This window comes from Arvicanthis niloticus, chromosome 1, assembly GCF_011762505.2.
Source record: "Arvicanthis niloticus isolate mArvNil1 chromosome 1, mArvNil1.pat.X, whole genome shotgun sequence".
In the NCBI taxonomy this organism is placed as follows: Eukaryota; Metazoa; Chordata; class Mammalia; order Rodentia; family Muridae; genus Arvicanthis; species Arvicanthis niloticus.
In genome coordinates, this window is record NC_047658.1 from 25591690 (window position 1) to 25618588 (window position 26899).

Genomic DNA, 26899 nt, shown 5'->3' on the forward strand with positions numbered 1-26899 from the left:
TGCCTCTTCACTGTTCTTTTCTATGTTTTAGAATTGTTTTTCTCTCCCTAAATATTATATTTCAAATCTCATAAAGATCTTTGCTACTCAGCCCTATTTTATTTCTATTTCATGTATTATACTCCTAACACCATTAGAAGTCTAAAACCACAATTTTTTCATTCCCACAGCAGAGTGGGACTTTTGTTGAGTATTATTAGGACTTACATTATTCATTTGGAAAAAGAGATCAGCAAAATTTGAACCACAATTATACACCAACATGATTTTTTTTTGCTTAAATTACAGATTGAAGAACACATTTATAACAAATTTCTTCAGAATAATCCTGTAATTGTTTTATATGAGCCTTTGTAGAGTGACTGAAACGGGGTAATTGTGTATTTAATTATGTGAAGAACTGTGTCTCTTTATTTCTCAGTTCCAGGATCAATGTTGTCATAATCAGTTTACATCTCAGATTCTCTATTATTTGTTGTGGATGTGAAGTGCCCTTGCCACGCCTGAACTCATTTTAATATTTTAATGAGAAAACAAAGCAAGCACGAGGTACATTACACAGAGCTGCATCATTAGAAGGACAGTGTAATGCATTAAAAAATTTATCTTCAGGGGATTTGTGAGAAGGGAAATATATTTTTGGATTAGGACAATAGGAAACCGGAGCAAGTGAGGAACATGAAGGCTGGATATCATTGAGGAATATCATCCCATCAAGACCAGGTGAAAATGATGATTCTAACTAGAAAAAGAAAAGCTGCTGAAAATATTGCAAACAAATGGTTTTGATACCTAAGACAGTACAGAAACAAATAATTAAGGATCCTAGGTGGAAATTTTTATTTGTTCAAGTATTCTCTCTAAATTAATATAGTTGAGACCTTAGACAATTTTCCTGTAATAATATAGTAAATTATTGTCACGATGATTGCCCAGGTTGTTAACTCCAGGAGCAACCACAAATGAGTTTATGTGTGTTTTAAAATTTTATTTGTAAAGTTTATTGTTGTATAATGATTCATAATTAGTATTTCATATTATCTTATTGAGTAAATTGAACACCCAGAACATAAAATAAATATCATGAATTTATAAATGAGGGCTTAACACTATGCTTAGTATAATTTTTAAGTACCTTTCAGATGAATAAAAGTCAGTTATACTCAGTTACTCAACCAAAGAAAGCACTGCTAATTTGTTGTCATTTATTTTGTCTCCAGTAAATAAAGTTTCAGTAAAGCTCATACATTACAATGAGTTAGAAGTTATTTCCCAAGTCTTTCATATCCTGGTTGTATATAGCATAATGGTAGTTTTCACAACTAAATTTTCCATATCAATTCAAAATCAATTGTTACTAAGTTCATGTCTTAACTATAAGAACAATGAGTTTAGGAAATGTAGTTTAGTATTATGTATAGATTCTTCTTTAGACATATTTCCTGATTCATAGTAAATAATATATTCCCAATACAACTGATAAACCCACTTGGGGTTCAATTTAAATGGAATTTATGAATGCTGTCATTATTAAGAGTCACAGCAAACCCGTCAGTTTTTGTCTATACAGGTGTATTTTACAGATTAGTACCCAAGGTTATGACATGGTTAAATCAAATTTCTAGGTTAGAGCATAAGAATGGTAAATTAGTTTTAATCATTTATATTGAATCACCGTATAATATTTTGTCGTAGCGTATTATTGGTCTGAAATTCTCCCAGAACAGCAGATTTTGTCATTAAGTACAGACTTCAGGTTCAGAAGACTTCATATCACTTGACTCATAGGATAATAGCATATCTTTAGTGATTGCCTATCCATGTTTTTATTGAAGATATAAGGGGCTGTGTGAACAGCGCACAGATTGGCTGATGCATAGCTTCCACCCTGAAGAGGGCAGGAACAACTTGATTGAAATCAACTTCAGAGTGGGTAGGAATCTACTTTTATTGAAGGACTGAACTGGGAATAAAGAGATTATTCTTGAACAGCAAGACCTCATTGACTTCATTCTGTCCTTCCAAGTGCCCATTAAAGCACAGGTTATCGAGTGACCCAGAATGACTAAAAGTATAAAAGAAATGAGGCTTATGTCATTTTTTATGATACTTGAATGCATTAGACACACAATGAAGGAACATTTTTCCTCTGTTTTAGATATCACATGGAAGCTGTAATCATTCCATTACTAATATCACTATGAATCACTATGAACAGCATAACGTTTGGCTTCTGATAATATACCATCTCCACGTTCTCCTGATCTCCTTCATTCCTTAGTAGTCTAGGAAGGACCATTCTCTACCTCACAACTTTTCCCAGTGCTGGCATGCTTTAGTGGTTATTGTATGAAAACTGCACATGTCTATTTTGATTCCAAGTGACAATTTTGCATTAGAATTCATCACCTGCCTTGGATTCAACACTTGCATCTTCTCTACATACCTTAAAATTAAAGAACTCTGACAGTTTTGAAAGCTTTTAATTAACAGCAAGTTAAAGTTTGTAATACGTTCAGAAAGTTGTAATCTTACATGTGTGCTTATGGATATTTGTAAGCACACATGCTTATATATGCAGTCTCTACAATATATCAAAATGCTAAAATTTATGAAAGATATTATCATTAATGAAATGCTTGTTGATTGTCTGTCTTAATGTTCAGCTTTTATATTAAACATTGTGAGTCAGGGATTAATATTACAGATTTTATAGACAAAATTGATTTGAAAAATTGAATTCCAACACCAAATTCATGCAGTTTCTAAAGAGCAAACGCAGTGCTAAGATCCACACTGTCTTTTTTCTAGACACATCCTAAGCTTGTCCTCCCAAACTCTTCCCTGGTCCTTGCTGTGGGTAAAGATGGAAATGGTGGAAAATGGAAAAATTTCACCCAAGAAAAAAGTGTTTTTGTAGAGTCTATTTTGTCCATAATAAACTGATTTTGTATGAATAAAAAGTAAATTCATCTATGTTTTTCAAACAGAGCAATATGAAATATAAGGTCCATGTTGTCAAGAATGACACAGGACCAAAGAAAACCAACAACTCTTTTACAATCACTGAGACCATTCTGTATTCAGACATCCTATTAATTACTCTTGAAGTGCATCCATCAGTTATCTCAACTGATGTTCACAACAGCTAGAGAATTGTGTACTGTCATCATATCCATCTGATGTTTGAGAGAAGAAAAAGAAAGCTCATGTAATAGTGAGTCACAGAGCATCTGTTGTGGGAATGTGTGCAGGTCTTGGCTTTCCCTCCTTAGACCACGCTCTAAACTCCCCACATCATGATAGACTTTTACCCTGGTCTCAACTGAAAAATGAAAATGAAGCGAATGTTTGGCTATGTGAATTATTGACAATTATTTCTGCACATTGTAGTAGAAGCCATTATAGAAAGTCAAACACTTTTGTTTTTTGACTTTTGACAAGCAACATTATTAAGGATGTTGTATAAAGCTGATTTCTTCTGTTTACTTAAACACATTAAAGTAATCAATAGCAATTTTCAGTGTTTTATATGTACAAGTACTCTAGAGCCCTGGATGTGTAAATTCAGCTTCATTTTCTATTTCTTAGAGGGTTATGTATTGCATCCTTGATGAATATATCACAAAGGCACTGTAGGACAGTGCTGTAGTAATTAAAATTTGCACTATAACTTTCCAACTATTAAAACTATGTATCACATGAGGGACTAATATCCACATTATACAAATAATTTTAAAAGGAACACAGTTAAAACATATACAATCTGTTTTAAATTTACAATAGATCTTCCTTGATATTTAACTAAAGACATAGAGATATTACAGAGTGATAGGGACAATACGTTTAATATATATAAGCACATTTGTACAGTTAATAATTAAACTATTTTGTGCTATAATGCATACTAATAAAAGGGAAGAGAAAGGATTCATAGATGATAAATAGATGACAAGATGCTGTGGAAAAAAACATCATTAATATAAAAACCACAGTGAACTACCACCTTCCTCGAGTAAGAATGACTGTGATAAAAAAACACTGATAATAACAAGTGCTGAAGTGGATGTGGGTACAGTGGTACCTTGTACTCCTTTGCTGAAAATACATACCAAGACACTCATGAGTTGGGCTTTAACATCCCATATATTCTGCTGTGTGTTATTTGCCACATTCAATTTGAACCCCCTAAGCCTATTATTTATAACTTAATCTAGTATTTTTTATTAGGTAATACAATAGACTACTGCATTTTTTTCATCCAATATAAACCTGTTTTTTTTCTTTACTTAAGAATTTTTAGGAAAATGAAAAGAAGGCTGGTTAAAGAATTCAGTAATTGAATAATTTCTCAATCTGTGAAACACAGAAATTAAGAGGAGAAAAAAGGTTAGGATATGAGAAAAAATTTAATTTAGTATTTCAATTTATTGTAAAGATTTTGTTATTAAAAGGATTTTCACTATTTAAGGATTTTCAGATGATATCAGACATTACAAGAAAAACACTTGGAACCCCAAAGGAATAGACTCATAGCTCTCAGCATGGACGCAAATAGAAATAATGCCTGTGACATTAATGTATATGTTAATCTTCCAAGATATGCTCACTTCAAAAAAATTTTTTACTTGAAAGACATATTTACAATAATCAATTTATTGTGATAAAAATTCAATAAAACTTTAATGTCTGGAGCTGAATACATAGTTTAGTGGCTAAGAGATCTTGCTGTTCTGGCAGAGGCCAAGATTTAGTTCCTAGCACCCACAACGGGCACCTCACAACCACCTGTAATGCAAGATCAAGGGGATGCAATACCCTCTTTTGGCTTCTTAGAACACCTGCACACTTGTAGGTACACACACACACACAAACACACACATAATAAAAATAAGTAAAATTTAATGGCCAACAATATTGAGATACTTTCCAAAATTCCTACACTGCTCTTTAGAAAGATAGTAGATTATTTTTAAAGCTGACTTTAAATTGATACATATACATGTTAATTTAGAAAATACAGACAACATTGTAAATGAACATGCTGTGCCATACTTAACATGAGATATCACTAACATAATTTTAAATACCAGAAAAAATAGTAGAAACTTTCTAAGACTGCTAATCTTAAATAAGATTGTACTAAGAAATTAATTGAAGAAATCTTGATAACATGTTTACATACTTACTTCTGTGATGGGTCAGAAACAAAGAGATTAATTTCAGATTAACATGTAAGTTCCACGTATTATCATTTTTAATCTTCTCATCTTAATCCACTTATTAGTGCTTTCTCCTGTGATTTATGTCATTTCTTTAAAATGTACAAACTCTACATTGCTTTCTATACTCTGGCTAGCTTGGGAAAACTATCAACATGTGGAGTAAATAGCAAAACAAGCCTTGTTCAAGATGAGAAACTCAGTATGTGACCCTGACTCTCATCTCTGTCTCTTCAAACTACTTTGGGCATTTGGTGTCACACACACTGAAATTCTCACTGTGTTTCAAATGTCTTGTGCTGCTTGTTCCTGTCACCTACATGACATGTTCTCTGTTACCATGTGACCCAAAGAATATTTGTGTGTTTTCTGGAAAGACTCTTTGTCCCTAAAGTACAAGTTCTGTCAGCCTAAATCTAATGTTCCATAGCATTTGGAGAAATCTATTTATAGTCACGAATGTTATCACCTGTTTATCCCTACTGCTTAATATTATTCTTCTCTATTCCATAATCCAGATAACTTTGTTTCTCTTTTAGCCTGGTACTCTACCATTCTCCAGCAGTGTTTCCAGTCAACTACCTGCATAATGACAATATCAAATAACAGATCTGTTTTAAAAGTAAACATTTGTCAACTCACCCCTCCATCTCAGTGGTGACATCTGATTCTTTTCCTGTTTATTTTCAATTTTCTCCTTTAACAATAAATTTCAACTGAAACCAGAGCAATTTGGCTATGGTGAGACAAGATTGCTTACATTATTCATGCCTCTTTCTTCTAAGACACCATCCCAGCATATCTGGGAAGAGTACTGTGCTGGTACTGCCAAGCAGTACAGATCATTGGCCCCCTCATATATACTATTGACATCTGAGGCATTACTTGTTTCTGTGGAGTGGCAATGAGATTCTGGCTTCCTTAATCTTGGCTAGGCCAAGGGAGAGCACCAAGCTAGTTGCGGTAGAACATTTTTAAGAGTAAATAAAATAATAAGCTGCGTAGAACCACAATGGATATTCCTGTCAATATTCTTCTTTATTACACACATTTTTGTTTGAGATTTCTGTTTTCTGAGGTTCTATTTTCTGAATTTAAACAAAACTCTCCTGTCTCTTTAATATTCTTTTCTAAAACACCTGTCACTTTAAATGTCACTTTTTTTTTTTACATTTTCCCAATATCCCTCAGAAGTGAATCTACAGAGATTTCTTATGTCAAACATTCATCCAATAAATCTAGAGCAGGAACTAGAACTGATGAGCTAAGATCTGACATAGAAGAAGAAATAAAATATACTTAGTAAATATTCTTGCCTCCAATATCAGAGCAGATTTTATTTTGGCCCTGATCACAAATTCTTAGCAATGTGCTTGCAATTTCTTTTGTACCTCTCCACTTTCCCCATCATCTCTCCCACCTTTTAAAGGGGAAGGAAATCTCTATAAGGTATATGTAATTATACAGAGGCTGGTGTGTTTTCAGAGAATTTTGTGAAAGCTGATATCACATATACCCAACTCAAAAAGAGAGCACAAAAACACTTCTGGGTCTCAGCATGATAAATGTAGCCATTGCTGGGTGTCCCTGTTGTGTGCTTCATTCAGGGATTCCTTCTGCAGAATCTCAGCTGAAACACAGGCCTGAGGCCTTGTCACATGTATCTCAGATCACTCAGTCCCTGCTGAATTACGTTGAATCACTGTATACTATGACTGTCTTAGTTCATACACACATTGTGATAAGGAATTAAGATTTATCATTTTTACTGAAACTATGTTGAATAAAAGGCAGAAGTGGTTGAGTCTCTATAGGGCTATATAGCTAAGTAGCAGAAAGGACAGAATGGAGGTCAGACACTAGATAAACATAGGGAACAAATACACTAAGTTTACCCATGAAATTAGTTTGGATCATAATATCCAGGTCCTCTAGTTGGTGCACAAAATTTGCTTCTGTATGCAGGCCTACATTACAATAATATTAAGTATAGGTAGTTAAAGAAGACTACATTTCTTAGATTTGAGTTATCAGTCATCATAGACTTTTCCTCTAATATGTGTTCATTAGACAATTTTGAAAAAATTCTATTTGTTCTCAAAATGCTGATATGTTTTTAAAATCGGAACTCTATGATGGATTTTGCTAATTTTTATACAAGTTTACCAAATAGCAATAGATATGAAGTGATAAAACCAGACCTACAACTGAAGTATCCAGTCTCTAGAGTCCGTGATCTGACTGGTTGTGAGGTTTTTGACTTTAATAAGAAATAGATATATATCTAAAACACATTAATGTGTATCTGCTTGTTAAATCACAAAACTGTGGAAAAAATGAACTCTTACCCAGTAGGTAAAATGATCTTCATTAAAGAAATAAGTCATTGTCTCTTGTTTTAGTATTCCAAAGAGAGTATTAGGAAATAGAAGTTATTAATACTTTTAAAGAGCTTCTCAAAAACAAGCAAACAGCAGGATCTTTACTTTCATGATGTTAAATACATAAACAGCTGTTAGGAATGAGCTAAGATTCCAAATGACTCACTCAAATAGACTTGCCAAGACACTAAAGCTCTTCAGTTTGACACTAGCTACCAGGAGACCCATCATTTCCTCTACTTTCTCTCTTCAGACTCTAAATTAGCAATTCTCCAGTAGCAATGATAAAATCCACTGACACAAGTTAATGGAGAAGTAATTATTTTGGCTTACTGTTGCAGGGTACTATGATCCATCATGGCAAGGAATTCCTGGCAGCAGGTATTGACTGGATTCAGCTGTGACATTGCATCTAATGTCAATGAGGAAAGAAAGCTGGAGTCAGTTCAGGAACGTTGCCTCATGGAATGGCGATGCCATTTTTGGTGCACCCACTTTGTATGCAACGTTTTCTCACCTCAGGCATGGTAATCTAAATAATCTTTCCCAGTTAGGTTTCTGTGATTTTGTCTCCTGCAAAATTGAACTTATTAGCAGAAGCAATCTTTTTATGATATCTCATTACAAACAGCTTATCAGAGGCAGAGGCGGACAACAATAAAGAACTTTCATGTGGATAATCCCAAGAACTATTTCTGGTTATTGAGATGAGCAACGGCCCATAAATTAATGCCTACAGTTTCCAAACATAGAGAATTAACTAAGAACCTACATGAAGTAACCAGAATATTTACCCTATATTCTTACTGTGTCCACAGATAAAACTATATTAGATAGTGTATTACTCTAAGTAAAGCAGGTAATATATTGTTTCCATTATACCTTAAAAGAAGCATAGATTACCATTTATGTTACATACAACATAAATAGACATGTTATCACAGAAAGGATAAATCTCAGGACAACTTACCCTCAGGGAATTAATTACAGCAACTGCTATGAGTGAGAGAATGAATTTTTCCAAGAGACATGTTTTCTAATTGATCCTACAATTTCAAGTTGTTATCTAAGAAATCATAAACTTACAAGAACACTAAAGAAACTCAGTGAGTTGTATTTATATGTCTATGCAGATATAAAAGATAACAACTAAAGAAAATGGAGTCATGAATAAGAGAAAGCAGGGATGGAGAACTTGGGAAGGGTGGGAAGGATGAACGTTAATAGGCAAAATGGTTCAATTGTATTTAATAAAATAATCAGAAAAATGAACTATAGATGACAATTATTACAACTATAGACTTACAACTACATTTCAAATATTTGTTTTATAAAACAAAAATACTTTATAAACATGTAAGGAAAGTTGCAGTTAATCACTCAAATTTAGAAATATTATTCTTACTTTAAAAGCTATAAGTAAGAATGTTATATATACATTGTTTTTCATATACCTTACTACCTAGAAGAAGAACTTTATATAACATAACTTATGAAAGCTTTAGAAAACTCTAAAATGCAAAAATAAATACTCTAGAATCCAGTGACTTTCAAATGTGTGGCCCATTTCTTTCTCAGATATATCCCAAATTTCAAACACATAATATTTTGTCATTAAAATTTTGGTAGTTGTGCCCTAATGAAAAACTTGTTTTATGGCACTTATAGCACAATTTCTAAGAAGAAGTTTATGTTATTTCATACATCAATAAAGTTAATTCTGTGTTAAAAAAAAAATGGCTTCACACAGGAAAAATTCAGAATGTCAGCATACCAGGCTTTTGTCATTGAAAACTTCATAGTATAATTTGTTTTCTGACTCAGTCTTTATAACTTTTGTCTCTAGAACAATCTTACTTAGTCTCTGTGATTGTTTTGTTTTTGGTGGTGGTTATGTCTTTCAATGTTTTTGTAAAGAGGATATCAAATACTCCAGTCTGGCCTCCATTTCCTTATACAGATGTGGGTGCCCTTGATATTCTAAACCCCCATCTGTGTAATCCAAGTTGTGGGATTGCAGGGGTGCACCAACATATCAGAAAAGAACAATTTCACAACATTTTCATTGGCTAAATGAATTCATATCTTTTCTCTTTAAATACTATATACTACTGTTGTATTTAATGCTATCTAAAATCTTAATTTTTTGATTTTGTGGTGTGTGTGTGTGTGTGTGTGTGTGTGCGTGTGTGTATGTTCTGCCAATTGAATGCACTGGGGATGTACTTGGATGGTTGGAAGCTGAAGGCATTGCATAGAATTCACACAGCACTGAAAGAAACGTGTTGTATTTAATGTTATCTAAAATCTTAATTTTTGATTTTGTGGGGTGTGTGTGTGTGTGTGTGTGTGTGTGTGTGTGTGTGTGTGTGTGTGTTCTGGCAATTGAATGCACTGGGGATGTACTTGGATAGTTGGAAGCTGAAGGCATTGCATAGAATTCACACAGCACTGAAAGAAACATACAAATATAATTTTTGAACACTAGCTCTGCATCAATCAGAATTGTGGTAGACAAACCAATTGAACAGTTTAAAAGAACATGGAACCTTTTGGAGATGACACTTATCTATTAATCTCTATCTAAACAATATGCCATGAATGTCAGTAAAAATAGTAGGAAGTTGTATTAAATTACTAGAAGTCACAGCATCACTGAAGACATAATAGGCAACTGGCTTTCTTGAACATACACAGAATTTGTTGTCTAAATGTTGTATTAAAGGTAAAGGGGTTTTGGCTATTTCTGCAGATTTAAGAGTATGGAGAGATAAAAATATTGGTGAGGCTTGATTACATGGAGGCAATGTAATTTGTCACTGTAGAAAATGTTCTACAATGATCACAGTAATTACATATTTCCACCCCCATGATCCATGGTACAGGTTTATAAAAATGAAATTTCACTTACCCCACACTTTGACACTGTGCTACTTAGTAGATGTTCAGCTTGGTTGCCTTGACAACTGCAAACATAACTATTGAGCCTTGAAGACAGACTTATTACAAAAGGAAACTTTGTTTTTTTTTTCCTTCTTCAATATAAGAGGTTATGTTTATCTAATTGTGCATAGTAAATATCATACATCTGGACATTTTGGAGAAGTTGACGGTAATAATTTAAATGTGATTTTGTTTGTTTGCATATCTGGCTGCAATTTCTTTAACTAGAGTGAAGAGCCTCATTGAGGCATCTGATACTGGAGATAAATGATGAAGAATGTTTAAAATATGCTTGTAGCCCCCATCAAAGCCTGTCCTAGAACTGTCAAGCATCTGACTTTTCAAAATATTGAAGTGAACAGAATCTTATGAGTTAGAGGTCACATACACACAACTAACCTGGCAAGCACTTTAGACTGAATAGATAAATATTACAGTAAGCAATTTTGAATCAAGAAGTTTGAAGCTGGTGAAAATAATTAGCATTTCAAGCATTATTTAATATCACAACGTGGTTAAAAATTTAAGTTGTACCCAATGTGTATATTTCATACTGTCTAAACAATGTGCATTTTAGAACCAAGGACATTTCATTTCATAACCCAAAAGGACACCACAAAATAACAAATAATGTTTAAGTTATATTATTGTCTCAACTCAAGAACCTTAATAGGACAAATTATTTTATTTAAAGCATCTGGAACAAAAGAGATCCAATTCAGTTGCCATGATCTTAATTTAATAAAACAAAAAGCATATTAATAGAAAAACCATAATTGAAATTAAGTACTTTCATGAACTAAATATCTTTCTCTGATGAAAAGTAAGTATTTATTAATAAGTCCCATTTTGGATTACAGAATTCTGGATGGTATGTTTTTTTAATCATATATTTAACAAAAGTAAATTGGCTATGACATTATACAAATTAAATTTATTTTTCATGTGGATTTTTGTCAACTCTCAGAAAACCTAGCACTGTGTGGTATTAATTGCCTTCTTTAGAGGGCACATTTCTATTAAATTAAAATAACTAAATGAAACAAATCTCTCACTGATAGAAATGTCAAGGATTTAGAAAATGTCAAAAGTCCTTGACACTTAAAAATATTGAGACATAGAATTTTAAAGTGACAGAGTCATTGGTTTATTCAAAAATGTTTTTTATCCTTCAAAAAAAGCTATTTATTTTGTGATTTGAGATATAAATTATTTTCATATGTGTCACTAACTTTTCACTTATGTTTCCAGAGGTAACTTAGGAAAACCATAATTAATTAAATTAAAAATGGCTGGAATATAATTCTCACTAGTATTTGACTGTAGGAAGTTTATAGTAGCAATTTTACCTCATTTTTATCCTCTTCAAAATGATTATAATCATCAAACAAATGTCATTATAATTTTAACTTGAGAGACAACATGACAATTATTGAAGTTGGGCTAATATTTATAAAGTATTTAACTGATTATTGTTAGACAACATTTCTTTATATATGAAGAGTTCTGAAGCAGATGCTCACAGTGTTTCCACTAAGGAGTCAAGGGGAGAGGGGACTTTTGTCTGGTATTGTGTGACTGAAAAGAATTGAAGCCCTGAGGGCCAGCAGAAAGAATGGAAACAGGCAACCTAGGTAGGTAGGAGGTAAGGGAGACCCTGCAGAATGCACCAGAGACCTGGGAGGTGAGAGACTCTCAGGACTCAAAGGGAGGGACCTTAGGTGAAATGCCAGTAGGGAGAGGGAACTTATAGAGCCCACCTCCAGCAGGAAGACAGGGCATCAAATGAGGAAACGGGTTGCTATCCTACAGTCAAACCTCTGACCCATAATTGTTCTTGTTTAAAAGAACTACAGGGATGGAAATGGAGAGGAGCCTGAGGAAAAAGTGGGATCCAGCTCAAGGTGAAGTCCCAAGACCTGACACTATTACTGAGGTTATGGAGCACTCACAAAAAGGGAACTATAATTACTGCCCTCTGGAAGACCCAACAAGCAGCTGAAACAGTCAGATTCAGGTATTTACACCCAACCAATGGACAGAAGCTGCTGACCCCTGTGGTTGAATTAGGGGAAGGCTGAAAGAAGCTGAGGTGGAGGGCGACCCTGTAGGAGGACCAGCAGTCTCAATTAATCTGCATCTCTGAGATCTCTCAAACACTGAACCTTCAAAAAGGCAGCATACACCAGCTGATATGAGGCCCCAACACATATACAGCAGAGGACTGCCAGGTCTGTGTTCAATCAGAGAGGATGCACCTAACCCTAAACAGACTGGAAGCCCCAGAAAGTTTAGAGGTCAGGTGGGGTGGGAGTTGGTGGGAACAGCCTTGTGGAGACAGGGAGGAGGGTTGGAGGTCTGGGACGTGGAACAGTCAGAAGGCAGAAGGGGGGAAATAAAATCTGGAGTGTAGAAAATAAAAAAAGAAAAGAGAAAGAAAGAAAGAAAGAAAGAAAGAAAGAAAGAAAGAAAGAAAGAAAGAAAGAAAGAAAGAGAAACTTATTTTTATTGTATGTTTGATTAAATAACTGACCTGCTAATAGTAGATTTTTAATTTGCATAGTACACAAGGCTTCATCAGTTGTTTTAAGAATTACTTTGTTATTAATTTTTGTGCACATGAGTTTGTTCCCTACATGTATTTATACTATATGTTTGTTTGCTGTTCATACAGTCTAGATAGATGTGTGAGATCCTGCATACCTGGAATTACAGGTAACTGTGCGGCACCATGTGGGCACTAAAAAATGAAACTCAGTCTTCTGCATGAGCAGTACCTCCATTGATTGTTGAGCCATATCTCCAGCCCTTGCATCAATTATTTTTAAATGGTTGCTCTTCTGTGTTTTATATATTGTAAGTTATTATGATTCTTCTCTTATAATCTCATATTTTAAATCATGGCATCCAATTTTGTTTGTAAGAGGAAAAATTGTTTCAAAATCATTAAAGATAATTAAAATGAACAAATAATGAATTTTTAAGCATGTATATTGCTCTTCATTGACACCAAAGTGTGTAGTGTTGCAGAACACAGAAGGAGGAATTTACTGGATTAGTGAGCATCTCCTACATGCACACAAATACAACCAAGCACACGCAGATACACCAGGATCTCCCGGTCCAAATACATAGAGATGGAATGCTAAGAGTGTATTCATAGAATAAGGATTTTAATCTGTTCAGTTGAGTAACGAAATGATGAAATAACTTGTATTTGGTTCTTGTTCTACTCACCCTGTTCCCTCCTTCTCTTTCTTACCTGTTGTCCTTGTCTTCAGTGTTTCCTGAATTACTAAACTTTTCTAAGTGTTACTAAAATTTTTTGTAGATTTTTTGACTTACAATGTAAGTGAGGTCATGATCCCAGAAGAAAAGGAGAAAAAGGAAGAAAAAAAAAGAAAGAGAGAGAGAAAGGAAAGGAAGAAGATACATGTTCTTTCTCATATGTGGGTGTGGATCCTAGTATAATATACATATATTTGTATATATATGTCACATACAAATGTATGTATATGTATATATGTATATAAACCATATATGTGTAATAGGTATGTCATATATACATATATATATATATATATATATATATATATATATATATATATATATAACCATGTAAATATAAAGATGGTATAATATGTAGAAAGGGGAATAAGAAATGGTAAATATTAGGGGATGAGAAAGGACTAAATGTCAGTAATAAATATGAGACAGGCAAAAATATATAAAGTTAATTATCTTTCTAGCTCCAAATCCTTGTAGATTTTTCATTTATCTTGGTGGATAGATGCACAAAATTATGTGATATAATTTTGATTTGTAAATTTGATGAATAAGGTCCATTATGAATTTCTACAGCTCCAAATTGGCCACTCTAATACTATACACGTTGACCAAGATGGAAAGACTTATGTCTGGTTAATTTTGGTACACTGCATTTTATATTTTCAATTTCTTATAATAATGTTTTATATAGAGAGTGTTCTGCACATGAATTTTTATCAATCCCTAGTGAATGTACATCTAACATATTTATTTTACTGTCAAAGAATGACTTGAAAATAATTTAAAATACATATGGATTAAGTTCATCTGATAGAATAATAGAGATAACTCAGTTGTTAAAGTCTCAAAACATGAAAATTTGTCTAGTAGAATGATTTAAGCTATATAATTTTATATAAGACAATTTAATGCACTTTCTAGAAACTATTATAAAAAATTGTGGATGAAATTACCATCAACTAAGCTGAGGGTAGTTTTATCTTTAGACATAATGATAATTACCACTAGCTAGAGTTTTTAATGCACTTTCCAGAAACTATTATAAAAAATTGTGGATGAAATTACCATCAACTAAGCTGAGGGTAGTTTTATCTTTAGACATAATGATAATTACCACTAGCTAGAGTTTCTCATCATATCTGCTCCTCTACGAGTCTGTTTACTCCCCCGAAACACAGAGATATTCAGAAAAGAAACATTTCTAATGGGCCATTTTAAACTTCAGAAAGTGAATATATGTACATATAAATGTCACCCTCTCAGCTGTGTATTTATTTCTATGTAATTTTTCCAATTTGGACTAAGGGCTTCTAGTGTACTTGTGTGTGCTTGTGCATGTAGGGTAACCTTTAAATTAAAATCACTTGAAATTAATGTGTCACATTGTTTGAATGTTATTGCTCAGGAGAAAAAGTGAACAGTAAAAACCCATTTTTTTATACCATCAAAGTTTTAGTAGCCTTCAGGTGACCAATTATATCACATTGGCCCAGGTTTTCATCTTAGAATTGAGTAGTCATACTTCCTTAGTTTCTTACAATGATCTTTCATCATTTTCATAGACCACCCTTTTTTATTACGCTAAAAGAGTCCTCTCTCTCTCTGTCTCTGGGTCTCTCTCTCTCTCTCTCTCTCTCTCTCTCTCTCTCTCTCTCTGCTGAGCATGTGGACTTTGTTGGCTGAAGCCAAAACATTGAAGTTTTCAATGTATTGTGCATATTCTGTGTTGTCTCTTGTTATTGTCAGCCATGAGTATGTGTTTACATGTATGTATTCATGTGTGCTTGTGTGTGTGTGTGTGTGTGTGTGTGTGTGTTTTATTGTCACATACTAATTTAGACCGAAGATCTTTTGTGGATTCTCTATTTCAGTTTGGCTGAGTTAGCTACAATTAAGGTGTTCTATACTAAAATTTTACAACATAGCCTGTTTGTCAAATATCTTCATATTTTAAATGACATTCTATATTTTCCTTTTGTTGCTTTGTTTTTTAGATTTAAGAAATATGTTTTAAATTGTTGACATTTGTTGCGGTCCGAGCTGCCCCACGTTTGGGGTCCAAAATGTCTTGGACCGTTCTGTCAATGTTGGGACCCGCACTGCCAAAAGCAGCTCTGGTCTGTGGGTCGGGGTTCAGCAAGATAGAGCGTGAGGACGGATGTGAAGAATGGAGACCAGACAGAGTGTGATTCAATCCCGTTTGTTCTTCAGTCTCCTTCTCTCCAAGTCCCTAGTTCCAGGTCCTTAGTTCCTAGTCCCTAGTGCCTCCAAGTTCCAAGTTACTTCTTCCAAGTGCTAAGTGCCTAATGTCTAATAATAATTTCCTCTGAGTTCTCTAGTCCAAGTGTCTTCTTCCTCAATGCCTAATTCCTACTCCAAGTTGTACTCTCTAACCTAATTCCTAGTTCCAAGTTGTACTCCTGAGTGCCTAATAATCTGTTGCTTTCTTCTGTCTGCCTCTCACCTTTTATATGTCTCACTTGTAAGCCACACCTCTAAGTCATGCCTTTAAGTCATGCCCTTAGGCCTTGTCTCTAAATCTGATCTCTAAGTCACACCCTTAAGTCTCAGTCTCTGCTCAGCTCTAAATCACAGCTTAAGTCTCACACACCCAAGGGAAGATCCTGGGTATCTAAACCAAGATGTTATCAGAGTGTGCTCAGTTGTTGTAGGGTATTGTAATGAAATCTCTTGTCAGGGTATATAGCTCAAGATGGCTGCAAGGATGATAGCTGCCTTCTGTTTTCTCCCCACAGACATTGGTCCCCTCTGGTGACAGAAAGGAAATCAAACTCTATTGTATTATTTAATGTTGAAGGATGTAAAAGCATCATGAGAAAACCAGTGTGATCATTTCAGGATAGGCATTTTCCTGTATAGATTGCAACAACAATATTGCTCCTTTGGATATGCTTTCCTGGATATTAGATGTCAGGAAAGTTCATTTTAGAACTACCCGAGCTTCCTTTATGAGACAATTTTTCTTCTTTCTTAGATGAAACTACCATGTCCCCTCCGACCAGTACTTTTTAAGGACTGACAGAAGATCTATTTTTAAGGATAAAAATCATTATATTGACATTGCTTTAACAACCTAGAATAACATCCTCATTCTAAATCATTGATTGGTCTTGAAACTTGAGACTCTTAGCTATGAAATATAATTTGTTCAGTTTCTGGAGAACAGAAATGAAATCACTAGGAGATTGTTATTCTGACAAAATTTAAATGTCCTCCCCAAAAAATAAATGATTAAAGAATGAAAAAGACTGAGGGATAATGATGGTATTTACCATAATGTTGTCTTCACCTTATCTGTTAGTTGAAACTTTGATCCATATCATGATCTAGCAATCTTTCATCTCTGAAAGAATGGATGGGACCAAAAGCTGTCATAGTCATACTGGTGGAAGTCTCACAGGAGATCTTTCAGGAAATTGAGGTAATTTCCTGAAAAAGCAGAGAGGTGAAGAAACGTAAGGAAGAAAGGTGAAAGACAGAGGATTAGCAGGCAAGAAGGCTTGTCATCTCAATTTTTTAAAGCACAGATGAATAGCCACTTAAGATTGATTTATAAATATGCTTCTTTTCTAAGATGCTTCATTTGTTCATTTCAATTTGTTTGAGATTTTTAAACTTTAGTGACTTTAATTTATTTGGTATAAATATATAGAATAAAAATAATCTGTTTCCAATGAAACAAATAAGACAATACCTTATGAGCATTGCTTTAAGCCTCTGTCTCCCCATCACAGTTTTGTTCTGGACAGAAGTACTTTAAGAAATTGTAACTGAAGATATTTTCTTTGAATATTCCCCAGCTGTCGTATTTCTCCCTCCTGTGTGTGGTGCAAGCTATCTGAGTGTGACACTCACAGCAGTTAGATGTTAGACCATTTCATTATTGAATTTTTTTGGTAGGGTAGGGTTCTGACTTGCAAGTTCTACAGAATACATACCACTGGGTAGGGAAAATATATGTAGAAATCCTAGCCAATTCTTTCTCCTTGGTTATTCATAGATTGTGCCAAATTTTCATGAGTGTATCTTTAAGAAAATAAAAGAAATTATTAAAAGACAGTTTAGATTCATAGATGGAAACAGAAAATTTTCAGAGCTTGTGATTCTGAAAGGAGCAGATTTTACAGGCCTCATCCAAAGAATTTCATGACTATTTTCAAGTCCTGGATTTACAACCTCAAGCACATCTACTGCATGTGGAAATGTGCATACACCAACAAGAGTCAGAAGGGTGGTAAAACAGCTACATTGGGAAATAATTTTTATAATACATTTCAAAACCTGAGAACTTAAGAGAATCTTTGACAGGTTATATTCAATGTATACCATCAAATGACATAGCTTAATAACTGCTGAACTTGACTTATTCTTGGTACCTCTTTAATATTCTATGAAGCACACCCTGAGAAACCTGACTATATGGATCTAGATCTTGTATCACTGACTATTATATGCATGAGTTATTAATATTTCCAAAAGCTGGGTCTGAAATGGGTATGTTTCCCATAATATTAAAGGCAATTTAATATTCCTGAATATTATTTTTAAAACTTGGATATTTTTAAATGCCATGTCACCATTGTTCTCAGAAGCTAAAACACTGATATTGTGTGATTTGGTAAGAATATTGATGATGTATATAAATAATTAATTTAATTCATAATAATAACACTCTAATCTAGAAATATTTTATGAATACTTTACTAGATTCATTTAGATAATATTTTCAATAATTTTCTACATATGAGTAACATACACAAAAATAAAGACAGTCAGTCTATCTATGTATCTATCATCTATCTGTTATATGCCATCTATTTATCTATCATAACTATCCATCTATCTGTCTATCTATCTATCTATCTATCTATCTATCTATCTATCTATCTACTATTTATCAATTATCCAGGTACTGTACGATGTAATGAATGCAAAGAAAAATGGCATACTATGAAAGTAACTCTTTCTATTTCTTATGTGATTTAAAGGACTCATCGCAAATTAATTCTGTCTTAGATTTTAAAATATAGCAGTTTACCTTTTCAAACATGATCCTTTAAAGTAAAGCCATTTCCCAAAAAGCTACCTTTTGTTATATGGTGCTTAAATGCAGACCTATATTGTTCTTACTTATAAATTGCAACATCTGAAGTACTTTGAGAAATCAAATAAGAGAAAACACTTACCAACCATATGCCAGATAAAGGTTAATATCCAAAATGTGAGGGGCTATTTAGGCTCCTTAGCCAACACAGCAATTGGCCAAAGTTTACAAAAAAGAAAAGTGAAAGGAAGCTGAGTAGTATCTTCCCAAAGGTGCCACTCAGTGAGTACTATAAAACAGCTCAACATTTCTAATCATAAATGAGATGCATACACACTCTGATATATCCCTTCACAGCTGTTGGTATAGATGTTACTAGAATAAAACTAAAAAATAAAATTGTAGGGCTCTAAATGAAGTCTGTGTTGTTTTAAAATGGAAATTGGCACTGCTGAAATCCAAAATATCTGCAAGTTCCACACAGAACTGAAATACCATAAATAGTTACCATCACTTCTGGGACCTGATTTTGTGTTCCCATCCCAAGCACTGAGATAAGGACCTTTAGCAGCCAGTTGCAACAGGACATCCATGAAGTTTATAAATCTATGTATGATTAAAGACAACAAAATTTACATACAAGAGTAACATTATCAATACATTAAAGGGAAAATTAAAAAATAAAGAAAATACAATAAAATGCATCCACATTTCTTCACTCTTTCATTAAACTGACTATGTGTGTTAGAAAATTATGGAACCATAAAGAAAAATGTAATAGCCAACACAAAGTCTGCATAAAATGGATGGAATTAGACTATATAATATTAAGTGACATCACACAATCTCAGAAAGAAAAAAAACCCACATAATCTGTCCCACATGTAGAGCCCAACTAAATTATGTATGTACATGAACAAATGTACATGTAGGTAAGTATAACATGTAGACAAAAAACAAGAAATTCTAAATTTTTAAATATTAAGGAAAGAGAGAAAAGAGATAATGGACATAGGTTTATGAGAGAATATGTAAAAATTGTTTATCTGGTTCTAACTCTAGCATGGATTTTTAACTTATGGTGGCTCATAAGTGATGGAAAATATTTTCAATAGTGAATGTGTAAGATCATTGTGAGGCTTCATGGCTTCCATTCCAGAGCAGGGCTGTACTATTGGCTCATCATTTCAGCCTTTGGAATTGGTCTCAATGTTCTCTCTCTCTCTCTCTCTCTCTCTCTCTCTCTCTCTCTCTCTCTCTCTCTCTCTCTCTTCTCTCTTCTCTCTTCTCTCTTCTCTTTCCCCTTCTTGCTCTCCCTCCTTTCTTCCTCCTTCCCTCCCTCCCTCCATCCCTTTTTTTCCTTCCTTCCTTCCTTCCTTCCTTCCTTCCTTCCTTCCTTCCTTCCTTTCTTCTTTCCTTCCTTCCTTCCTTCTTTCCTTTCACAGTGCTATAACTCTGACTCTGCTCTTAGACTATATCCAGTCATAGGCTGGTGAGTTTTTTCAGTAGTGAACCATCTGATGTGGCTGCTAGAAATTGATTTCAACTCCTGATAAGACCTTTAAAAATGATTCTGGCTGAATTGCCTGTCTAGCTCAGCCCAATGACCATCTATAGGCTTGTAGTGAAGATTTTTCAGAACTCACATTTGATAGTGCCCTTAAAAAGTGGGTAGTATAATTTTGGAAATAAAGTGAAAATAGAGCAGGATTCACATTAATTCATGTTAAGAATGTGAATTCTGAATTAAAATTGAATGAAATTTAATGTCTCAGCTCAGCTATTTATTAAATTGGTGAAATTGCAGTGTCTTCTTACCTCCTTGCTCATAATGGTTTTCCATCTTTGAAAGGAGCTAACAGTTTGTATGGTATATGTTTAAATCTTCACTCTCTACTTGCCCTTACTTCTATTCTATTCTATTCTATTCTATTCTATTCTATTCTATTCTATTCTATTCTAGTTTGTGCATGGTTCATAAATACATAACCACATTAATACAATAACTCATCCAGTGTTATATGAAACAATTTATTGAAATAGACTTTGTGTGCTTTGTGCTATGGTAGAGTCATTTATATATATATATTATAAAGTATAATGCACAAATCATTATATTGGATAGAAATAATTAAAAAAAATTACCAAAACAAGAAGCTGATGTTTCATTAACTTTATAAGAGTAAGTATTGAGAATTCATTGGGGAAAACAAGAAAAATGTTCCAAGGGACTGTATGGAATGATGACTTCAGGTAGAGCACCATAAGTGTGACTGGTAATAGGTTTAAATTCATCAGAGAGGATTGAGGGACAGTGGGAGTTTTTATCCTAGACTACCAGTGACTGCAAGGAAACTAACTTTTTCAAATGTAGCAGGGTTGAAAGACCTTGAGGATACTGATTACATCTTTGGAGAAGGAACCCACTTTTGAATGTTACAATGCTGCCCCATGCAGACACAGCACCTGGAAACAGGTAAATTATATTTCTTCTGTCATATGTTTAATTCATCTGCAGTTACACATTTTAATATATTGCAAAACCAAGCACATATGTGCAGGTACCCACAGAGAGCAGAAGATATTGTCAGATCTCATGAAGCTAGCAGTAAGGGTGGTTATGTGCTGTTCAATATGAGTACTGCCAACTGAACTTGGGTCATTTGAAGTCAGTAAGAGCTATTAACTCTTGGGTCATCTTCCTATAACTTACATAACCTTCTAAAATATTTTGAAAGGATTTAAGCAATTTAAAAAAATTATCCCCTGTGTATTCATATCTCTGGATGTCCCTTCCTCCCACCATTACAGCCATAATTTATCTGGTGCTATTTCTTCCTCTGTTGTGTTTCTTCTAATGAAAGTCTTGTGGAAATAGCAATACTAGACATACATACACTGTCACCCAGGCTTTTCCCAGTTGGAATAAATCCCTCACATGCCTGAAGAACTTATAAATGGTGAAAGGAAACTTTTCAGAACACAGAGTCAAAAAACACAGGAGTCTAGCACAGTCCTTCTATTAAGAGATCAGATGCATTCAGTACCAGTGAATCCAAGCAGATTGACAAACTAAGCTAATTAAATTCATTATGCAATATTAAATAGACACTGCCAAAGAAAGTGGAATCTATAGTAGGTGTGACACTGCAGGATCAAAACCACTGGAGCAGAAAATAGAGGCCCTGCTCTATAGGAGCTTGGCCCTGGAAGTTTGTTTTCCAAACCTGATTTTTTTATATATCAAGGATTTCTGACAGAGGTGAACACCCCTAGAAATGCCAAAAGAAAGCATTGGCAAAGGTTTCCAGAGAAGCTGGAGATGATGTACCATCACCAGTACAAACTTCCGAAGTTATCATTGTTCTTCAAGTGAGACCTATACCTGCTTGTGTGTTTGCCTTGACTCCCTGCTATAATCCTTGTTTTCTTTGCCTATAATTCTGATAATTTTTAATTTCCAAATATCATTGATTTTTTCAGCATTCGAGGTCACATTTTTACTTAACTAATAATGATAGGTACAGTGGTACACATCTAAAAGCCAAGCACTTGGAAGGCAGGGCAGGAGGATTAGGAGATCAAGGCTGGATTCTACATGGTAATTTTAGAGTCCTCCTGGCCTATAAGAGACTCTATTTCTAACACACAAAACCAACTGAAGAGTCCCTCATAGCTGCAGAAGCTTGCCATTTTAAACCTTTCTAATAACTCAGAATGCAGAATATATTTATGCACATTTTCTTGTTTATTAGCTTAAAAATTCCACCACAATCACATGACTAATGGGGAAAGATATACCAAGCTAAGACAACAAAAACTGACAAGTGTTGAACAAAGCTTTAATCTCAAGCTAGGATTTCTACCCTGCCTTGATCATTCGATTCCCAAATAAAAGATACACAGTGTTTATTATTTGCAATAAGCCTTAAACAGTACAAGTAAGTACTGGCCAGATATCTATTCCCTATGCTATTAGAATCTATTTTCCTATTCAAAACTTGGAGTTACTTACTATGTTTCATCTGGGCTGCTCTTAACCTCAGTTTGCCATCCCTCAGGGCCATGTCACCTAACCTATGGCATATTTTCCTCCATTCACCTTCTTCTATCTGCCTCATGGTTCTCTAATGACCTACATCTTAGGAATTTTTTAAACCCCCTATGTCTCACATGCCCATCTACAGGCCTCAGCATCTTTATTTACCTATTAGAAACAACTTGAGGACAAGGTCACATAGCATCACTTGGGTCTATGTGCTGACTCTTGTCTCTGGGGCAACCAGTTCTTGAGTTACAAATATTGGCATTAAAATACAAGCAGCCTCAGGCCAACACACTACAGACAAGAACATATGAGAACAAATAATTGAATAAATTATTTGAAGGTTGTCTATTGTCTTCCATTTTGAACTTTGGAATTTCAAGTTGCAAAGCAAAACTCCAGAAAAATGACTGAATTCCACATGAGAAATGTAGTTCCTGCATGATATTGTAAACGAAACTAAGTGCTTATTGATGAGAATCATTTACTGACACAGTGTGTGCAGAGAAAAATATGAAGAGTACACTGTGATAGAAAGAAAATAAGAACATAGAAATAATTAAGCTTTTCTTGTAAATTAAAAACTGTGTCTTAGGCATGACAGCTGGCCTGTAATCCTCTGCCAGAGCCAAAGATAGAAATTTTGAAGCCACCAGCTGGCTAACCTGGCCAATTCAGTGACCTACAATAAAGCACAATCAAGGAAGATAACCAGGCATCCCTATACATTTGCACAAGTGTGCCAACACATGGGACATACATATGGACATGTATACTATACACCCATGTTATCCAAAATACTATAACTCATGTCATGGTAAGTATACTTAACACCAGAAATTAGATTGCCTAACTACTAGAACAATCTCTTTAATAACAAGGAAAGAATTATGAACAAATCAGTAAACTTTGTTACTACTTTTTTCTAGTACGAAGGTAGATTTACAGAAACGTCTGTAATTCTGTTTTGTTTATAGGTTGGTTTCACATATCTAATGCCTATTACATTCTAACTGAACATTGACTTGGATTTGTGATATATGTGGGTAGGTTTGCTGGGCCATAAAGTCACTGATATTCACCCTTTCTTAAATACAGCCTTACTGATTACTTCAGAACCTGAGGTGTCTCAGACACAGCTCCTCTCTCTGCTGCGGGCAAAGCTATCTGGGCCACCACTTCAATCTCTGGCCTTTTACCATATTACAGAGCTCAGGAAAGTAGCTCAAACTATAAACAGAAGGGTTGTTAAAAGGTTGCTCAGTCTGAAACTCAGAAGGCTGCTTGGTAATCATTTATTTTTCACTGTTAAAAAGATGATTCTTTCCATTTGTAAGACCATATTATAGTATTTGAGAAAGTTTTCACAGAAATCCCCAGCCTAAGACAATCATTATGCCTTATTAACCACAATTTCTCACTTCCCTTTAGAGATTGGATATCACCATAACTGGAAGGCTAAAGAACACGTGCTTAGGGTCATGATTTTATTATGAGAGATTAAACTGTGTGTAATATCATACTCTGCTTGACTGTATTAGATGGCACATTAACCAATGCATAATATCAGATCCACTTGATGCACAGATTTATTTTAATCTCTTATATAAAACTAAACCCAGTCCTTCATTCATGGTGCCTTCATCTCTCTGCTTCTCTCTTTTTCTTATTCATGGGCACAGATCCTTAGAAGACTCAGCATAACTATGTATCCATGATGTCCCAGTTTTCTTAGTTGAAGCATATTGCTCTTATAAATGCAGTAAGGAGTATTGGTGCTGTCACTCAGTTGGTAGATTACTTGTTTAACATGGACAAAGTCCTGACCTCTATCCCTCAATCTTAGCATGCAGATGTGGAGGCAAGAAGAGCAGAAATCCTGTAGTATCCTGAACTGCTCATATGTCACACCGTACTACAGGGGTTCTTGTTCAAAGAAACACTTTGTTAATCAAATATTAACATTTATAAACAAATATCTTGAATACTCAGTAAAGTGACTGTTTGATCTAATAACCTTTGTAACAGCATTCTCGACATGTGAAATGCAGTGGCAGAAAAGTGAATAAATTTTGCATTTTCTGAGACACTGCAAATTGAAACATCTTTTTCTGATTTCAAAACTATTCCCTTTCTTTCCTTGAAGCCTCTAGTTCATGTTCCCTTCCTGCTGGAATAACCTGAATCTATTCTGTTAGGCCATAATCCTCTTGTGACCTGTTCTTTTCTGACAAATCAGAGGATCTCTCTCTGTGGCTCTCCTCAGAAAACTGGTAAGCAGCACATTCTGTGAACTTGAAGGGCTTTTAAAAATAGTTGAAACCCCCTGTGGATGTAGCTTTCCCTGGCTTTCTACCACTCAGATACAAGGTGACCTTGCATTATATAGAGTCGTTGTGGTACTGTCCTGGCTTCTACCACATAGGATAGGTCACCACAAAGAAGCCACCTTTCTGCTCCTGCAGTCATTAGAAAAAACATCTCCTATTTCCTCAGGTAAGAAGAGAACTGAGGGAGCCTCACTCTCCTCAGAGTCCCATCATGCCTGCCTATAAATGTGATACTATAATTTTCTTAATAAAGTTACTATGAAGAGACTTGTTCTCAATTTCTCTTCTAGAAATCTGGGTCACCTTTAGTAAATTATAATAGTTACTTCATGCTTTTAGTCAACAAAAAGCACCATCTATTCCAAGGTTCTAGAAGTCTCTTTTTTATTCAGTGTCAAAACTCAAGTGCCTCTTAGGTTTGACTCTTCAACATGACATCCATCATCAAACAATAATATTATCCTACAAATAAAAATTCAAAATATCCTAAGTCCATATGGTTTTTTTCAACTCTATTAACTCCAGGACTGGTGATCTTCCTTCTCTTCTGTACTGTGTATCTGCCTTTAGGACTGCTGTCAGACCTACAGGCATTCCATCTCCAAACCAGAACCATCAATATGCTTCAATCATTTATTTTGTTAACTTTTACCAGGAAATGTCTGAGGTCTGTGGTTCTATGGCTTCTCTTCCTTAAGTGCTACTATTAAATTAGGACTTAATCTGTTTTTATTGGATATTTTATTCATTTACATTTCAGATATCATCCCCTTTCCCCATTTTCCCTCCCTAAAATCCACTATCCCATCCTCCCTTTTCTTTTTGCTTTTATACCATTTTAATTACATGCATGTATTAAGTTCAGTTCTAGGTTGAGGAACTAGCAACAAAATAGAGGCAAATAAACAAGGAACAAGCAAGGGAATAAACAAAATTCCATGAACACTCCCATAATTACTGTTTCTAAAAACTTGTCAGGATGAACAAAATATCTGAGCAAAATTTCCTGTCCTAGCCCAAAGTCATTTTTGTCTGAAGCCTACTTCCTTGTTCTAGCCTAAAATTTAGATTCCTGTCTGAAAATACTTCTTTGTTCTAGCCTATTATTTAGATTCCTGCCTGAAATTACTTCTTTGTTCTAGATTAAGATTTAGAGTCATACCTGAAATTACTTCCTTGTTCTAGCCTAATGAGCCTAATGTCAGATTCCTACCCGAAATTACTTCTTTATTCGAGCCTGATGTCAGATTCCTGCCTGAAGCTTACTTCCTTGTCCTTGGCCAATGTCATATTCCTGCCAAGCAGCCCATTTCCTTGTCCTTGGCCCATGTCAGATTCTTGCCAAGCAGCCCCAAAGGCTCTCCTCCTCACCCCCTTTTTTATTTTATTAACAAGACTGAGCCTGTCTTAGGACATTCTTACAAGAATGCCTTCCTTACCCATCATAGAATATGCATTTTCAAAAGCAATGATCTTCTGTCTTAGGTTTGTAAGGCTCTGTGAAAATCTTACCTGTCCTTGGCTTGCCAACCTGGTAATTTAATTACTCTGTCTGGGGGTCCATTTTCAGGTTCAAGCCATGTACTTTGGCTGCCAACGTGTTGATGCTGTTAAAGACAAGCTTT